The sequence below is a fragment of the Odocoileus virginianus genome, chromosome 11 (genome assembly GCF_023699985.2).
Source record: "Odocoileus virginianus isolate 20LAN1187 ecotype Illinois chromosome 11, Ovbor_1.2, whole genome shotgun sequence".
Taxonomy (NCBI): Eukaryota; Metazoa; Chordata; class Mammalia; order Artiodactyla; family Cervidae; genus Odocoileus; species Odocoileus virginianus.
In genome coordinates this window covers 23,203,345-23,219,397 of record NC_069684.1, presented here as the reverse complement: position 1 = coordinate 23,219,397, position 16,053 = coordinate 23,203,345, and the positions used below count along the sequence as shown (strand labels likewise).

The 16,053-nt window shown below is 42.6% G+C and overlaps 1 protein-coding gene across 1 annotated transcript in view; it reads right to left on the bottom strand.

The window, feature by feature from the left end:
- TNR (tenascin R) overlaps window positions 1-16,053 on the bottom strand; it is a 473,470-nt gene that overhangs the window by 21,281 nt on the left and 436,136 nt on the right. The gene's annotated exons all lie outside the window — the stretch shown is intronic.

The following is a 16,053-nucleotide window of genomic DNA, read 5'->3' as shown; positions in this document are numbered from 1 at the left end:
GCAGTTTGCATAGTGGGGTAGGGACCTCCCACTATGCATGAGAGCCCCTTGGACTGTAAAATGTTTTAGAGTCTGACAGTGCTTCATCAAGTGTGGTAAGGAATCCTCACTGAATCTTCAACTGATGCTGGGTTTATCAGACAGTATACAGCTTTATGGGATGTGAAGACCAAAGAGCTGGGTTCACCGTGTGACTCCCCCACTTCCCCACTTGTTTAGCTTAGGCAAATAGCCTGACTTCCTGGCATCCGTCTTCTCATCAGAAAGATGAGGATAATAAAAATATTCATCCAGCAAGGGTGAAGGTATGTTATTACAGAGAGTGATGGGTTACTTAGGCGATGATTACAGATACATGGGCCACAATAAATCACCACAGAGCCCACATCTCAAAAGAATGAGAGGGATTTAAGCACAGCCGTCCGCCATCTTCACAGCAGCCCATAAGAAATGCCCCAAACAGGCTTAGTATTAGCAAGAAGATGGATATCTATTTCTCCTGCAAAATAATCTCCTGATTGGACTAAACAATCAAATGGCCATGTTTTACAGTTCAGTTTAAGTTTAAGGAGAGGGCAGAGGAAATAAATTGCTGCTCATCTTTCAGAGAGAACAGCCCAATTTGTAGAACAATATCTAATTAGCTGAAAGAGAAGCTTAAATCATGTGTCTTGAAGAGCTTGGCTTCAGGGCAGATTTTAATGCTCAACAGGCAAGCCAGAAAGCAGAGGTCCCACGGGAGGAGCTTTACTGGACTGCAGGAGCTGATGGAGCTAGTTAAAGGCAGAGCTTGCCATGGGAGGAAAAGTGGCTTGGGTGCCCTGTAAATATATGATCTCTGGGTCAATGGAAAGGGTGGTGCGCTGCTGTGGTTCTGCATCCTGCAAACTAGCAGAATCATGAAGAGAGGTGGGGTAGGGACCTCATGGGAACCTATGGCGGCCCCTAGTGGCAGAACCAGTGCACAGCACATATAACAGAGCCACTTGGAGAGTCAGCCAGTGGCCAGAGTAAGCAGCAGCACAATGCCATTCAAGGGAGGTAACACAGCAACCTCAGTGAGACATCTGTGTTCGGAAGAGCTTCTGGTGGTTTGGTAGGCTTTATGCAAGGCCCCTCTTGGAGATGTTTTAACTCCTCCTGCATAAGGACTGTCCAGCGTGCTGCCACACCATGGACTAGATTCCCTTCCATTTAAGGTAGGGTAGAACAAGCCACCACCTGCTTCAGGCATGTTCCACCAGGGAATAACAATATATTCCTATAGAACTAGTACTTTACCAAGTGTGCATTTATTTCCATGTAATTCTTGCAAGAAACATGAGAGGAAGACATTGTTATAGATTGAAGACTTATTTTACAGAGAAGGAAACTAGCTCAGAAAGATCATGTGACTTCCTCTGTTCACTTGAACTTAGGTTTTCAGACTCCAGGTCAAGTGCTCCTTACACTACTGAAATGGGGACTATACCCTATGATACAGGTAACTGGATCTACATCTACTCAGACAGCAAATGATTAATGAACATCATATGGGCCTCCAAGGTGGCACAGTGGTAAAGAATCTGCCTGCCAAGCAGGAGACTCAGGTTCAATCCCTGGGCGGGGAAGATCCCCTGGAGAAAGGGAATGGCAACCCACTCCAGTATCCTTGTCTGGGAAATCCCATGGACAGAAGAACCTGGTGGGCTACAGTCCATGGGGTCGCAAGAGTCGGACATGACTTAGAAACTAAATAACAACAAATATTTATCTTACAAGCAAAGAAGGCCCCAAAGATTAAAGTTACCTCAAAGTTCTTTGTTCACATTAAATATCTTAACCCTCCAAAATGTATTTCCTTAATAGCTATAGAAAAGCTCTCAACTTGTATCTCCAGCCTGTCCAAGAACTCATTAGAGTACCTGTTCCCACCTGTTTCTAGAGGGTTCAGTTACATTTCAGGGGCAGGTGTGAGTGAGCACCTCACCGCCCCCCCCCCCCAACACCTTGGGAGCACAGTGATATTTTCTGGCTTCCAGAATATTCTCCAGCTGGTCTTTAGAGCAACTGGCTTGTCTGTCTTCCTTTTTCCTTTCTTTTCTCACTGCTTGAGTTTCTCATTTTAGATCAACATAAAACATGCTTGTCTTCAGCTCACTTCTGCCTTACACACTAATAGCCCTTTCCCCTGAATCTGCCTCAGTTCCTTAAAGGGCCATAACCCCACATTTCTTCCCAATACACAAATAACACCAGGCCAAACTTTAGAACAGACAAATAAATGATCTTATACAGGTTCCTTCACATTGATAATGTTGATTATTTAATATTTCTGTTATAGATCCTTTCAAAGGCTCAAAGATATTAGTTGTTTTAAAGGTAGAACTACCAAAAACAAATATAAGACAATGAGATAACTTGTTCTGGAGGAGAGAAGCTTTTACGTATCTAAAAGGCTGTCATATAAAAAAGGGATGCATTTTTATAAAGTCAGAAAACAGGAATAAAATCAAATTAAGAAAAAAGTGGACCTAAGGAGTGTCCTGGGTTGGGAAGATCCCCTGGAGAAAGGATAGGCTACCCACTCCAATATTCTTGGGCTTCCCTTGTGGCTCAGCTGGTAAAGGATCCGCCTGTAATTCCAGAGACCTGGGTTCGATCCCTGAGTTGGGAAGATCCCCTGGGGAAAGGAAAGGCTACCCACTCTAGTATTCTGGCCTGGAAAATACCATAGACTGTATAGTCTATGGGGTTGCAAAGAATCAGACACAACTGAGTGACTTTCACTTTTCTTTCAAGGTGGTATAAGGTTGGATGGAATGAAGGTTCCAGACTGCACCCTGGGAGAGGAAGGGACATGTTCTCTTCCTTCTGGGCCCCCACATTGGATTGGTTAGTGGAGGCACCCACCAAACTGCACATGGTTGGTGATGCATGTTTGGGCTGATGCATAGTTGCTGGGTGCACTTGCCTTACCTTTGACAAATGGCAAGTCCACCTTGTGGCTTAGAGACTCCACTTACTATAATTTAGCCTATAGCATTAGTGAAAAGACAATAAAAAGCATTTTGCTTATACAGACTATCTGGGGCAGCAATATTCACATCTTGGGAGCTTGGAGGAGACATTTACTGTGAAACCACTCCTCTCCAGGCTACTCTAGCTCTCAAGACTGTCAAAGTTTTACCTCCCACCACCAGTCCATGATCAAATTATTATTCCTTTTCACCTCTTGAGAGGAAGCAGGCTCACTAATTGTTTCCAAACCAGAGACTATTAGAATTGAGCTCCCTGGGCTCTGCAGCAGATCTGCTTAATCAGAATGCTGGAGGGGTGGAGGGGGGGGGGGGGTGGGGGGTGTCAGGAATCAGTATTTAAATAAAGCTCTTCAGATGAGCCTGAAGACCAGCTGGATTTGAACTCCACTGTTCCTCTAGTATGTTTTCCTCTTAAAGAGTCCAAAGGTAAAACTGGTTAGCTAGACTGTGCTCTAAGGAGTGCAATGATCTGCTTTCTCTGCTGAGATCCACATGGCAGAGTGGATAAACAGATTGAGTGTCTGTCTCTCTCTCACCCTAGCTCCCCTCTTTCCTTCTTTTCTTTCCCATTTTCCTTTTCCTTCTCTCTCTTTTTCCCAGTGGGCATATCTTGAGTAGGCTGGTCCCAAGATGTGTAGATTGAGTGAGAGGGGATAAGAGACTCTAATTATTCTTGAGTTTAAGCCTCGTGTCCCAGTTTTTACCATTAAATTCTCCTGTGGGGTTATTGGGCTCTGCTTTAGTTAATAATATATAATACACTGGTTCCCAATGTGCTTTGTTCATTGCGTGTACACTGTGGCTTCATATGTTTTTAGGAGATAGAGCATTTTTGGGGCATCCCTAGCTCTCTGAATGTTATACATCTAAAATACCAAAAACTCACCTTTAATCCTAACATAGATCATCCCAGTAGTTTTTCCAAGGCAGAAATTTTAGGATGAAGACCCAAACTGGAAGGCTTTCCCTCTCTTCCCCTTTGATACAATTACTAGGACCTGGCCTGACAAAGAGGCTTTTTTTTTTCTTTTTCTTTCTTTCTTTTTTTTAAAAGCACAGGCTGTGGTGATTACCAAGTTAAGAGGAAAGCAACGCCAAGCGATCGGTACACTGAAATGTCTTCCAGCTAAGTGTTTCTAGATGTAATTGGGAGATCAACAGGGTTGGGGGCATTTACTGGAAGAATGGCTCAGAAATTGGTTTCTGTTGGGCATCTGGAGGCTGAATGCTGAGCAGAGGGAAGTGAGCTATGTGATAAACAGTGCAAACAGAGAGCCTCCAGTCAGCTGGGAGCGAGGGGAGAGACTGTCCCTGCTCTGTTCCTTACGTGCCTTGTGTTATTGAATGTGGTCTTTAAAATGGTCAGAGTTAATGGCTTTGGAGAGTGTCTGCCCAATCTAATGGCCTTAGCATCAGAACTGAACTATGATAATAGTATTTATCTCTGAGAACAACCTCAGCAAGTCTCTGCAACTGCAGAAAAAAGGTGTCGTTTCATATTAGCACAGGTGAGACCACCTCTAGCCACCCACCCTTGCACCTTTTTCTCAGAAGTGGGTTTGTGGGTAGCAAAGTTTGGGGAACCAGTCTGAGGCTGTGGACAGGGAAGAGTTATCTGTTTAGCTCACATGGGCTGTCAAACCTACCACCTCGGCCTCCTTCACAGTGTCTTCCAGTTGATTTATGTGTTTCTTCTTTTGTGCATTCATTCAGCAAACATATAGGAAGTGTCTATTGGGTTCTAAATATTGGCATAAGAGATTAAAATATAGGGAAGAAAAAGACACAGTCTTATTTTTCAGGTTGCTCACACTCTGGTGGGAGAAACAAACAAACATAACCCCAAGTTCTGAGTACTCTGGAGAAGAGATAAACAGGAGTATGTTAAGGCTGAATATTGTCACCTTGTTTATTTAACCTATATGCAGAGTACATCATGCAAAATGCCAGACTGGATGAAGCACAAGCTGGAATCAAGATTACCGGGAGAAAGAACAACCTCAGATATGCAGATGACACCACCTTTATGGCAGAAAGCAAAGAGGAAAGTGATGAAAATGAAAGGAGAGTGAAAAAACTGGTTTAAAAATCAACATTCAGAAAACTAAGATCATGGCTGGTCCCATCACTTCATGGCAAATAGATGGGGAAACAATGGAAACAGCGACAGACTTTACTTTCTTAGGCTCCAAAATCACTGCAGATGATGACTGTAGCCATGAAATTAAAAGATGCTTGCTCCTTGGAAGAAAAGCTATGACCAACCTAGACAGTGTATTAAAAAGCAGAGACATTACTTTGCTGACAGAGGTCCATCTAGTCAAAGCTATGGTTTTTCCTATGGTCATGTATGGCTGTGACAGTTGGACCACAATGAAATCTCGGCAATGAAGAACTGATGCTTTTGGACTGTGGTGTTGGAGAAGACTCTTGAGAGTCCCTTGGACTGCATGGAGATCAAACCAGTCCACTCTAAAGGATATCAGTCCTGAATATTCAGTGGAAGGACTGATGTTGAAGCTGAAGCTCCAGTACTTTGGCCACCTGATGTGAAGAACTGACTCACTGGAAAAGACTCTGATGCTGGGAAAGATTGAGGGCGGGAGGAGAAGGGGACAACAGAGGGTGAGATGGTTGGATGGCATCACTGACTCAATGGACATGAGTTTGAGTAGGCTCTGGGAGTTGGTGATGGACAGGGACGCCTGGCATTCTGCAGTCCATGGGGGTCACAAAGAGTTGAACATTACAGAATGACTGAACTGAACTGAACAAGGAGCTATCAAAACATGGAAGTGAATGCACATGTAGTGAATTCTGTGGCTGGTGAGGGTAGGGTGAGTGGTGGAGTATGGGGCAGGGGTTAGCAAGTGCTAATCAGAAAGCACTTCTTATTTTAGGAATCAAGGTAGAAATTAGTCACAAATTGATGGAAGAGAGATATTCTAGGTCTGTGCAAAACGTGGCCTATCTGGGGAACTGTAGGTTTCTGTCAGGAAACAAGAGAAAGAGCTGGACTGAGTGGGTGAAGGAAAGCCTTGGAGAAAGAAGAGGGACTGGATCATGACATTGAAGGAGTTGGACCTTCCCTGGAAGGAAATAAGATGAAGAGCCCATTAATGGACTTTAAGCACAAGTTTTTAAAATAGCATTTTCCCTGTAGTGTGGAGAATGAATTAGATGGGGTGAGAGTGGAGGTAAGACCTCATTCAGGAGGTGGCAGTAGGAATCAAGGTAGAGAGGTAACAATAGCCTTCAAGGAGCCAATGGGAACATAAAATCAACTGTGCAGTCAACAGCTTGGATGGTTTTATCTTAAGCAGAGTTTCTGAGGAAGGTCTTTAAGCTCTGAAGACCACTTGCCTTCTAACTACCAAGGGCTAACACAACAGGCTTCTAAACCTTCCCTTTGAAGATCAGCTAAAGGCACCCTAACAGTAAAGAAATGTTCTGACATAATTTACTAGTCCTTAGATTTACTAATATGAGGAGATCAAATTTTATGGCAGATTAATTGATCATAGACTAGCAGCTTCCAGCCTGGCCCTTCTCTGTGGCTCTTGATTTAATATGGCAAGGAAAGGGTGGGGTCATTGTAATGCCTCCTACCTAGTCTCTTCCTGCCATCGTGGCCCCACTTGCATCTATTCTCTATATTTTAACCAGGGTAATATTTTTATAATGTAAAAGTGGTACTATGTCATCCTTTCTCTCATTTGCTGAGACCCTCCAATAGCTTCTCCAATCAGTGGCTCGGGTTGTAATGGCTTCTTGCAATTAGAATAAAACCTAAAATCCTTAACACATCCTATAAATTCCTGCATGCTCTTCCTCTGCCTTGTACTCCTCCCCCTTTCCACTGGCTTTCTTTTAATCTGCCAAACTTATTCCTCCCTTGTGGTGTAGTGATTATTGTTCTCTAGGCTCGGAATGCTCTTCGGTGTGATTCATTCTCATCATTCAAGTCCTGGCTCAAATGGCTCAGCTCAAAGAGAGGTCTTTCCTGACCACCCTTGTTGAGGCCAGAGTCTGGGATGTGGGAAATAGTGGCAAGTGAGTTCCAGTGCAGAGAAGATAATTTGAAAGAAGTCTGGGTCAGACCCACTTGCTTATCTTGGAGAGCCCCTCAAAGAGGCAGAAGGCAACTGGGATGATCCTGGGGACATAGATGCTGGTAACAGTGATTTTGGGGAGCCTGTCCTACCACAAGGACACTGGTGCTGGCAAGTGCTATTTTGAAATCCTTCCTCTATCCTATTAGCACAAAGGGTTTACCCATTCATCCAGCATCAGCCTTGGACCCCCTGGACCACACAGCTAGCCTTGCCAGAATCCAGCACTGCCCACCATGGGCCAACAGTTGCCACTTGGCTCAGAGCCTGGCAGCCAACCAGGCCAGGGGCCAGCACCACCTGGCAGCATACCCACAAGAGTCAATGCCCCTAAAATAGAAGGACCCACAGAGCCCACACAGGGAACGCTCCTAGAGTATATAACTCTGCGACCAGAGGCAAGTGTGCTGCTGGGCTCCATAGGATGTTCCTATGTAAGGCTACTAATCTGAGATCAGGAAACATAACTGACCTACTTAATACACAGAAATAAAAACAGAGAATGAGACAGAATGAGAAGACATAGGAATATGTTCCAATGAAGGAATAAGACAAAACTTCAAAAGAACTAAACAAAATAGAGATAAGCAATCTATCCAATAGAGTTCAAGGTAACAGTCATAAGGATGCTTGATGAACTCAGGAGAAGAATGAATGAACACAGAGAGGAGTTTAACAAAGAGTTAGAAAATACAAAGAAGAACCAAACAGAGCTAAAGAAAACAATAACTTAACTTAAAAAAAAAAAACTACACTAAGAGAAGTCAACAGTGGATTAGATGATGCAGAGGAATAGATCAGGGAACTGGAAGACAGACTGGAAATTACCCAAACTGAACAGAAAAAAGGAAATAAAAGACTTATAACTTGAGGAAGTTTAAGAGACTTCTTGAACAACATCAAGTGTACTAGCATTCTTATTATTGGGGTCCCAGAAGGAGAAGAGAGAGAAAAGAGGGCAAAGAACTCGTTTGAAGAAATAATAGCTGAAAACTTCCATAACCTGGGAAGGGAAACAGGCATTCAAGTCCAGGAAGCAGAGTCCCAAACAAGATGCATCCAGAGGTCTGTGTAAAGATGCTTTATGATTAAAATGGCAAAAATGAAAGGTAAAGAGTCTTGAAGGACTTCCCTGGTGGTCCAGTGGTTAAGAATCCACCTGCCATTGCAGAGGACATGGGTTCAATCCCTGGTCCAGGAAGATAAAGGAAGCTGAGTGCCAAAGAATGGATGCTTTTGAACCATGGTGCTGGAGGAGACTTATTTTTTTTCTTTTTTAAAATTTATTTTAATTGGAGGCTAATTGCTTTACAATATTGTGGTGGTTTTTGCCATACATTCACATGAACCAGCCATGGGTGCACATGTGTTCCCCATCCTGACCCTCCCTTCCACCTCCCTCCCCATCCCATCCCTCAGAGTCATCCCAGTGCACCAGCCCTGAGCACCCTGTCTCATGCATCAAACCTGGACTGGCGATCTGTTTCATATATGATAATATAGATGTTTCAATGCTATTCTCTCAAATCATCCCACCCTTGCCTTCTCCCACAGAGTCCAAAAGTCTGTTCTTTACATCTGTGTCTCTTTTGCTGTCTCACATATAGGGTCATTGTTACCATCTTTCTAAATTCCGTATATATGCATTAATATACTGTATTGATATTTTCCTTTCTGACTTACTTCACTCTGTATAATAGGTGGAGAAGACTCTTGAGAGTCCCTTGTACAGCAAGGAGATCAAGTCAGTTCATCCTAAAGGATATCAGTCCTGAATATTCATTAGAAGGACTGATGCTGAAGCTGAAGCTCCAGTACTTTGGCCACCTGATGCAAAGAACTGACTCATTTGAAAAGACCCTGATGCTGGGAAAGATTAAAGGCAGGAGGAGAAGGGGATGGCAGAGGATGAGATGGTTGGATGGCATCACTTACTCGATGGACCTGAGTTTGAGCAAGCTCCGGGAGTTGGTGATGGACAGGGAAGCCTGGCGTGCTGCAGTCCGTGGGGTCACAAAGATTCGGACACGACTGAGTGACTGAACTGGACTGAGGGGCAACTAAGCCCATGCTGAAGTCTGAGTGCCTAGAACCCAAGCTCCATAACAAGAGAAGCTAGTGCTATGAGAAGCCCCTCACAGTGTATATGAGAAGCCCCTCACAGTGTAGCATAAAGTAGCCCCTGCTCTCTGCAACTGGAGAACGCCTGCACACAGCAACAAAGACCCAGCACAGCCAGAATTAAATACATTAATTAATTTAAAAAGAATCTTAAAAGCAGCAAGAAAAAAGCAACCAGTTTCATACAAGGGGACTCCCATAAGACTTTTCACTGACTTTTCAGCAGAAGCTTTGCAGGCCAGAGGGAATAGCATGGTATAGTCAAAGTGATAAAAGGAAAGAACCTACAACCATACTCTACCAAGCAAGGCTACCTTTCCAATTTGAAGGAGCGATAAAGAATTTTACAGACACACACACACACACAAAATCTAAAAGAGTTCAGCACCACTAAACTGGCATTACAGGAAATGTTAAAGAGATTTCTTCAAGCAGAAAAGGAAAGACTATTATTAGAAACATGAAAATTACAAAAGAAAAACTCTCATTGGTAAAGGCAAATGTGCAGTAAGGATAATAGATCAACTGATTATAAAGCTAGTAGGGAGTTTAAAAGACAACAGCAGTAAAATCACCTATATCCACAATAAGTAGTTAAGGGATACACAAAGCAGAAAGATGTAAAATATGATGTCAAAAACATTAAATGTAGTGTTTGCAAAAGAACAGATCAATAGAGCTTGGAATAGAATAGGGAGTTCAGAATTCAGAGACAAATCCATGTATATATGGGACTTAATATACAATATAGCACCACGAATCAATTGGTTATTCAGTAAAAGATGGATTATTCAGTAAAAGATGGATTATTCAGTAAAAGATGCTGGGGAAATTGGCTCACTGTGTCCCTACCTAATTTATTGTTATTGTTTAGTTGCTCAGTTGTGTCCGACTTTTTTGCAACCGCATGGACTGTAGCTCCCCAGGCTCCTCTGTCCGTAGGATTTTCCAGGCTAGAATACTGGAGTGGGTTGCCATGTCCTTCTCCAGGAAATCTTCCCAACACAGGGATTAAACCTGAATCTTCTGCATTGGCAGGCAGATTCTTTACCACTGAGCCACCTGGGAAACCCATACCTACCTTATACTGTAAATAAAATTAAGACTAGATATAACAATACATCCAGAAAGTTAACAGAAGAACAAGTAGAAAAATATATTTGTGTCCTACAGGCAGGGTGAGATTTTTTAAAGAAAGACTTCCAAAGTTCAGATAATTATAGCTAATACTTAACTAGCACAGGAACCCTGATGGAAAGATGGACAAACTATATGAACAGGTAATTTACAGAACAGGGAAACTCAAAAGTCTAACAAGCATTTGAAGAGATGTTTAAAAAGACAAACATTATTTAATGAAATTCAACCAGAACAGTGAGATATCAATCATGCCCGTTAGACTGTCAAGAATTACAAAGCTGGATCATGTCAAGTCATTAGGCATGATGTGTATCATTAGGAAATAGGATCCTTTGTGCACTGTTGGAAGCAGTGTAGACCAGTACAACCATTCAGGAGAGCAGTACTTAGTTAAACCATATAAACACATACCCTAAGACCCAACAGTTCTCTCCTGGATACATATATCCCAAAGGTATTGCCTCAGTGATTTATATGTGGACATGTAAAACATCTATTTCTGCTTTATTGACTATGCCAAAGCCTTTGACTGTGTGTATCACAATAAGCTGTGGAAAATTATGAAAGAGATGGGAATACCAGACTACTTGACCTGCCTCTTGAGAAACCTATATGCAGGTCAGGAAGCAACAGTTAGAACTGGACATGGAACAACGACTGTTTCCAATAAGAAAAGGAGTACGTCAAGATTGCATATTGTCACCCTGCTTATTTAACTTATATACTGAGTACATCATGAGAAACGCTTGTCTGGAAGAAGCACAAGCTGGAATCAAGATTGTCAGGATAAATATCAATAACCTCAGATATGCAGATGACACCACCCTTATGGCAGAAAGTGAAGAACTAAAGAGCCTCTTGATGAAATGGAAAGAGGAGAGTGAAAAAGTTGGCTCAAAGCTCAGCATTCAGAAAACTAAGATCATGGCATCTGATCCCATCACTTCATGGCAAATAGATGGGGAAACAGTGGAAACAGTGGCTGACTTTATGTTTTGGGGCTCCAAAATCACTGCAGATGGTGATTGCAGCCATGAAACTAAAAGATGCTTACTCCTTGGAAGGAAAGTTATGACCAACCTAGACAGTATACTAAAAAGCAGAGACATTACTTTGCCAACAAAGGTCCATCTAGTCAAGGCTATGGTTTTTCCAGTGGTCATGTATGGATGTGAGAGTTGGACTATAAAGAAAGCTGAGTGCCAAAGAATTGATGCTTTTGAACTGTGGTGTTGGAGAAGACTCTTGAGAATCCCTTGGACTGCAAGGAGAGCCAACCAGTCCATCCTAAAGGAGATCAGTCCTGGGTGTTCATTGGAAGGACTGATGTTGAAGCTGAAACTGTAATATTTTGGCCACCTGATGCAAAGAGCTGACTCATTTGAAAAGACCCTGATTCTGGGAAAGATGGAGGGCAGGAGGAGAAGGGGATGACAGAGGATGAGATGGTTGGATGGCATCATCGACTTAATGGACATTAGTTTGGGTAAACTCTGGGAGTTGGTGATGGACAGGGAGGCCTGGCGTTCTGCGGTTCATGGGGTCGCAAAGAGTGGGACATGACTGAGTGACTGAACTGAACTGATGAGGTATTTACTATAGTACCATTTATGGTGGAGGGAGACTGGAGACAATGTGATGTTCATCTTCAGGAGAATGAAGAGGTAAAATATGATGTGTGCACACCATGCAAAATTTTACAATGGTTGTGAGCAAAAGATTCTATACATCTATAACAGTGTGTGCAAGACCAGGGTTAGTCATGCCCAACTCTCTGTGACCCCATGGACTATAGCCCGGCAGGCTCCTCTGTCCATGGAATTCTCCAGGCAAGACTACTGGAGTGGGTTGCCATTTCCTTCTCCAGGGGATCTTCCCGACCCAGGGATTGAACCAGGGTCTCCTGTATTGCAGATTCTTTACCAGATGTCTGAGCCACCAGGGAAGCCATTATAACAACCTAGATGGATCTTAAAATTGGTGCTGAGCAAAAAATAGAATAGGGAGAGAGTTATGCAATCTAATAACATTTACATACATTTAAAATATACTTAAGGCAGCTTTTCAAAAATACATTTAAAAAAACACAACAAAAGTTTACAAATTTAGCACATCAAAATGGCTGCATATGGAAGGTGGAAGAAAAGATGGGAGATAAACAGAAATAAATGAATAGAGAGGGACTTTGTTGGAGACTGATGCTGGTCATATGTGATAAACTGAGTGGTATGATTAATTCAGACCTCTCGTCTGATACCCATCCATCTACCCATGGTGGGCATGCATGGGAATGGTTTGTTTAAATGGGATGTTTAGAGCCCGACCACCCTCGATAGGAATAGATTGCAATGAATAGTGGTCATCATGCTCTCCTTCCCCACTGATAATGATGTTCACTTGCATGACCTACCGTCTGTTGTCCCAGAACCCAGGGTTTGTCCACCGTCATTAATTTTCACAACCTCAGAAAATGAAGCTCATGTTAGATCACCCTCTAGGAGTTTTCTTGAAAAGCCCCAGAGAGCAGCTCAGTCTGGCTGCTGGGAGAGCAGGGACAGAGCAAAGGCAATAAAGAAAACTTCTCATTACCCATCTCTGGGTGCCTCCGAAAATGATTGTCTTCGCTTAACCTCAAGGTCAAGACAACCTATTTTATAGTGTTCACTGTCTCCGAGGACAAGCTTTAGTGAGCGCCTTGTTTGCCTCTTATAGTATTAAAATAGACAATGAAATCTGCTTCTCGGAAGATCATTTCACCAAGTTCCTGTTGCTCTGTGGGGAATATTTGTTTCCTCATTTATATTCATGTCTCTAAAAGACAAGTAGACCTTGGATGAAATTTCAGGCGACAGTAAATTATAAATAATGTATCCATATTTTTTTTTCTCTTCCATACTACTTGTATTTAATTCCCCCCAGAGTCTTGTGCAAACACCAGAGACAAGAGGACAGGAAGCTATTAACATGATGGAAACAATGAAATGGGCTTATATTATATGGCAGGAACACAATGAGAAGAGACATCTTGATCAAAGAAATTTTTTGAGGTTTTTTGGGAGCCAGTTCTTTTCTTTTTTCCTCTCTTATATTATTTTTTTAACATCTCAACTTTTTCCTAAACCGTTAAATTGGCATCTGCATGTAATGAATTCTCTTTGCCTGGCCCACCCAGGATAAGATAAGGGTTTGTCAGTGGATGGAGGCCACTTTGGGGTCCAGCCTTAGACTCTTTTGTTCCCTAAGACATGACATAAAAAACACTTAGAACAATCAGCTGAGATCAGTCTAAGAATAGGATACTGCTAAGTGGAAGCTCAGGTACTGTTAGTGAAGTCAGAAAGGGTGTCAGTTACTAGAATGAAATTAGCCTATAAATCCATCATCCCTGGTGTTCCTCAGATCTCTTGCTCAGCAGGAGTGATTCATGGGGTTTAGGAGGGCAGCCCTTCAATCTTTCGAGTAAGTGAAGATAACTCTGCTTTTTGTTTTTGTTTCTTTCTCTCCTCTCTCTTTCTCTCTCTCTTTTTAAAGGATGCTGCAGATGGAGCTTGCAGGGTGCTGTATGTGGCTTCAAGGGTGTGAGGGGAGTTTGCTCTGGTCCTGATGGAGGGGCAGGGGAAGGATGGGTTAGAATGTGCTGAGGGTCGGCAGAGGGTAGGGAACTCAGAGAACTGCAGAATCAGGCCCGAGGCACTGCTGCTCCAACCACTTTTCCCAGAGGAAGCCCACTCTCAGGGGATGTCAGGAGATATCCAGGGCAGACAGGGGACTTCTGGGATGAGAAACACCTGGATGCCCAGGTGCCCAGTGAAAGTGAAAGTCTCTCTGCCATGTCTGACTCTTTGTGACCCCATGGACTATACAGTCCATGGAATTCTCCAGGCCAGAATACTGGAGTGGTTAGTTGTTCCCTTCTGCAGGGATTCCCTTCTGTTCCCATGCTGCAGGGGATCTTTGGAGGCCTCTTTTTCCCCCTAGACTCTTCCTCAAAGAGTCTAGCTCATGTCACCTGTCAAGTAAACCCTAGTCCTTCTTTTCTTGATAATATCTCCACCTCTACACCCAGGAAGGTGGTACACTTGTATTCTGTTCTCTAAGAAAATTTATTTTTTCGGTGAGGGACTTAGGAGAGGGGGGAGGGCATGGCACAGGCAGTGAGGACTCATTAATACTGACATGTATATTTTCAAATTATAGTTTTCTCCAGGAGGGAAGTTTTCCTTTCCCCCACACCCTCTTCAGCATTTATTGTTTGTACTTTTTGATGATTGCCATTCTGACCATGTGAGGTGGTACCTCATTGTAGTTTTTATTTGATTTGCATTTCTCTGATAAGTAGTGATGTTGAGCATCTTTTTATGTGCCTTTTGGCTATCTGTATGTCTTCTTTGGAGAAATGTCTATTTAGATCTTCTGCCCATTTCTGGATTGGAATTTTTTTTAAATATAATAAGCTGCATGAGCTGTTTGTATATTTTGGAGATTAATCCCTGTTGGTCGCTTCATTTGAAAATATTTTCTCCCATTCTGTGGGTTGTCTTTTCATTTATTCATGGTTTCTTTTTCTGTGCAAAAGCCTTTAAGTTTAATTAGGTCCCATTTCATGTACCCCAATGTCCATTGAAGCACTATTTACAATAGCCAGGCATGGAAGCAACCTAAATGTCCATCAATGGAGGAATGGAGAAAGAAGGTGTGGGAGACATTTATCTACCTCTAATGGAATATTATTAAGCCATAAAAAGGAACAAATAATGCCATTTGCAGTGACATGGATGGTCTAGAGATTGTCATGTTGAGTGAAGTACGTCAGACAAAGACAAATATCATATGATATCGCTTATATGTGGAATCCAAAAAAATGGTAACAATGAACATATTTACAAAACAGAAATAGAGTCACAGATATAGAAAACGAACTTATGGTTAACAAGGGGGCGAGAAGGGGAGGGATGAATTTGGAGATTGGGATTGACATATACATACTATGTGTGTTAGTCACTCAGATGGGTCTGACTCTGCAATCCTATGGACTGTAGCCCACCAGGCTCCTCTGTCCATGGGATTTCCCAGGCAAGAATGCTGGCGTGGGTTAGAATACTGGCGTGGGTTAGAATACTGGCGTGGGTTAGAATACTGGCGTGGGTTAGAATACTGGAGTGGGTTAGAATACTGGCGTGGGTTAGAATACTGGAGTGGGTTAGAATACTGGAGTGGGTTAGAATACTGGCGTGGGTTAGAATACTGGCGTGGGTTAGAATACTGGAGTAGGTTAGAATACTGGCGTGGGTTAGAATACTGGAGTGGGTTAGAATACTGGCGTGGGTTAGAATGCTGGAGTGGGTTAGAATACTGGAGTGGGTTGCCATTTGATAACTAATGAGAACCTACTGTACAGCACAGGGAACTCTACTCAATATTCTGCAATGACCTCTATGGGAAAAGAATCTAAGAGTGGGTATATGTATATGTATAACTGATTTGCTTTGCTGTACCGTGGAAACTAACACATAGTAAATCAATTGCACTCCAATAAGAATTAATTAAAAATATTATCAAAACTTTATGATTACTGTATCCATCGTGTCTTCATTTTGTCCAGAGCCTGTCATTATGTAAACAATGAAATTTACTGTGTCAGTTGCTTTGAATCTTAAAAA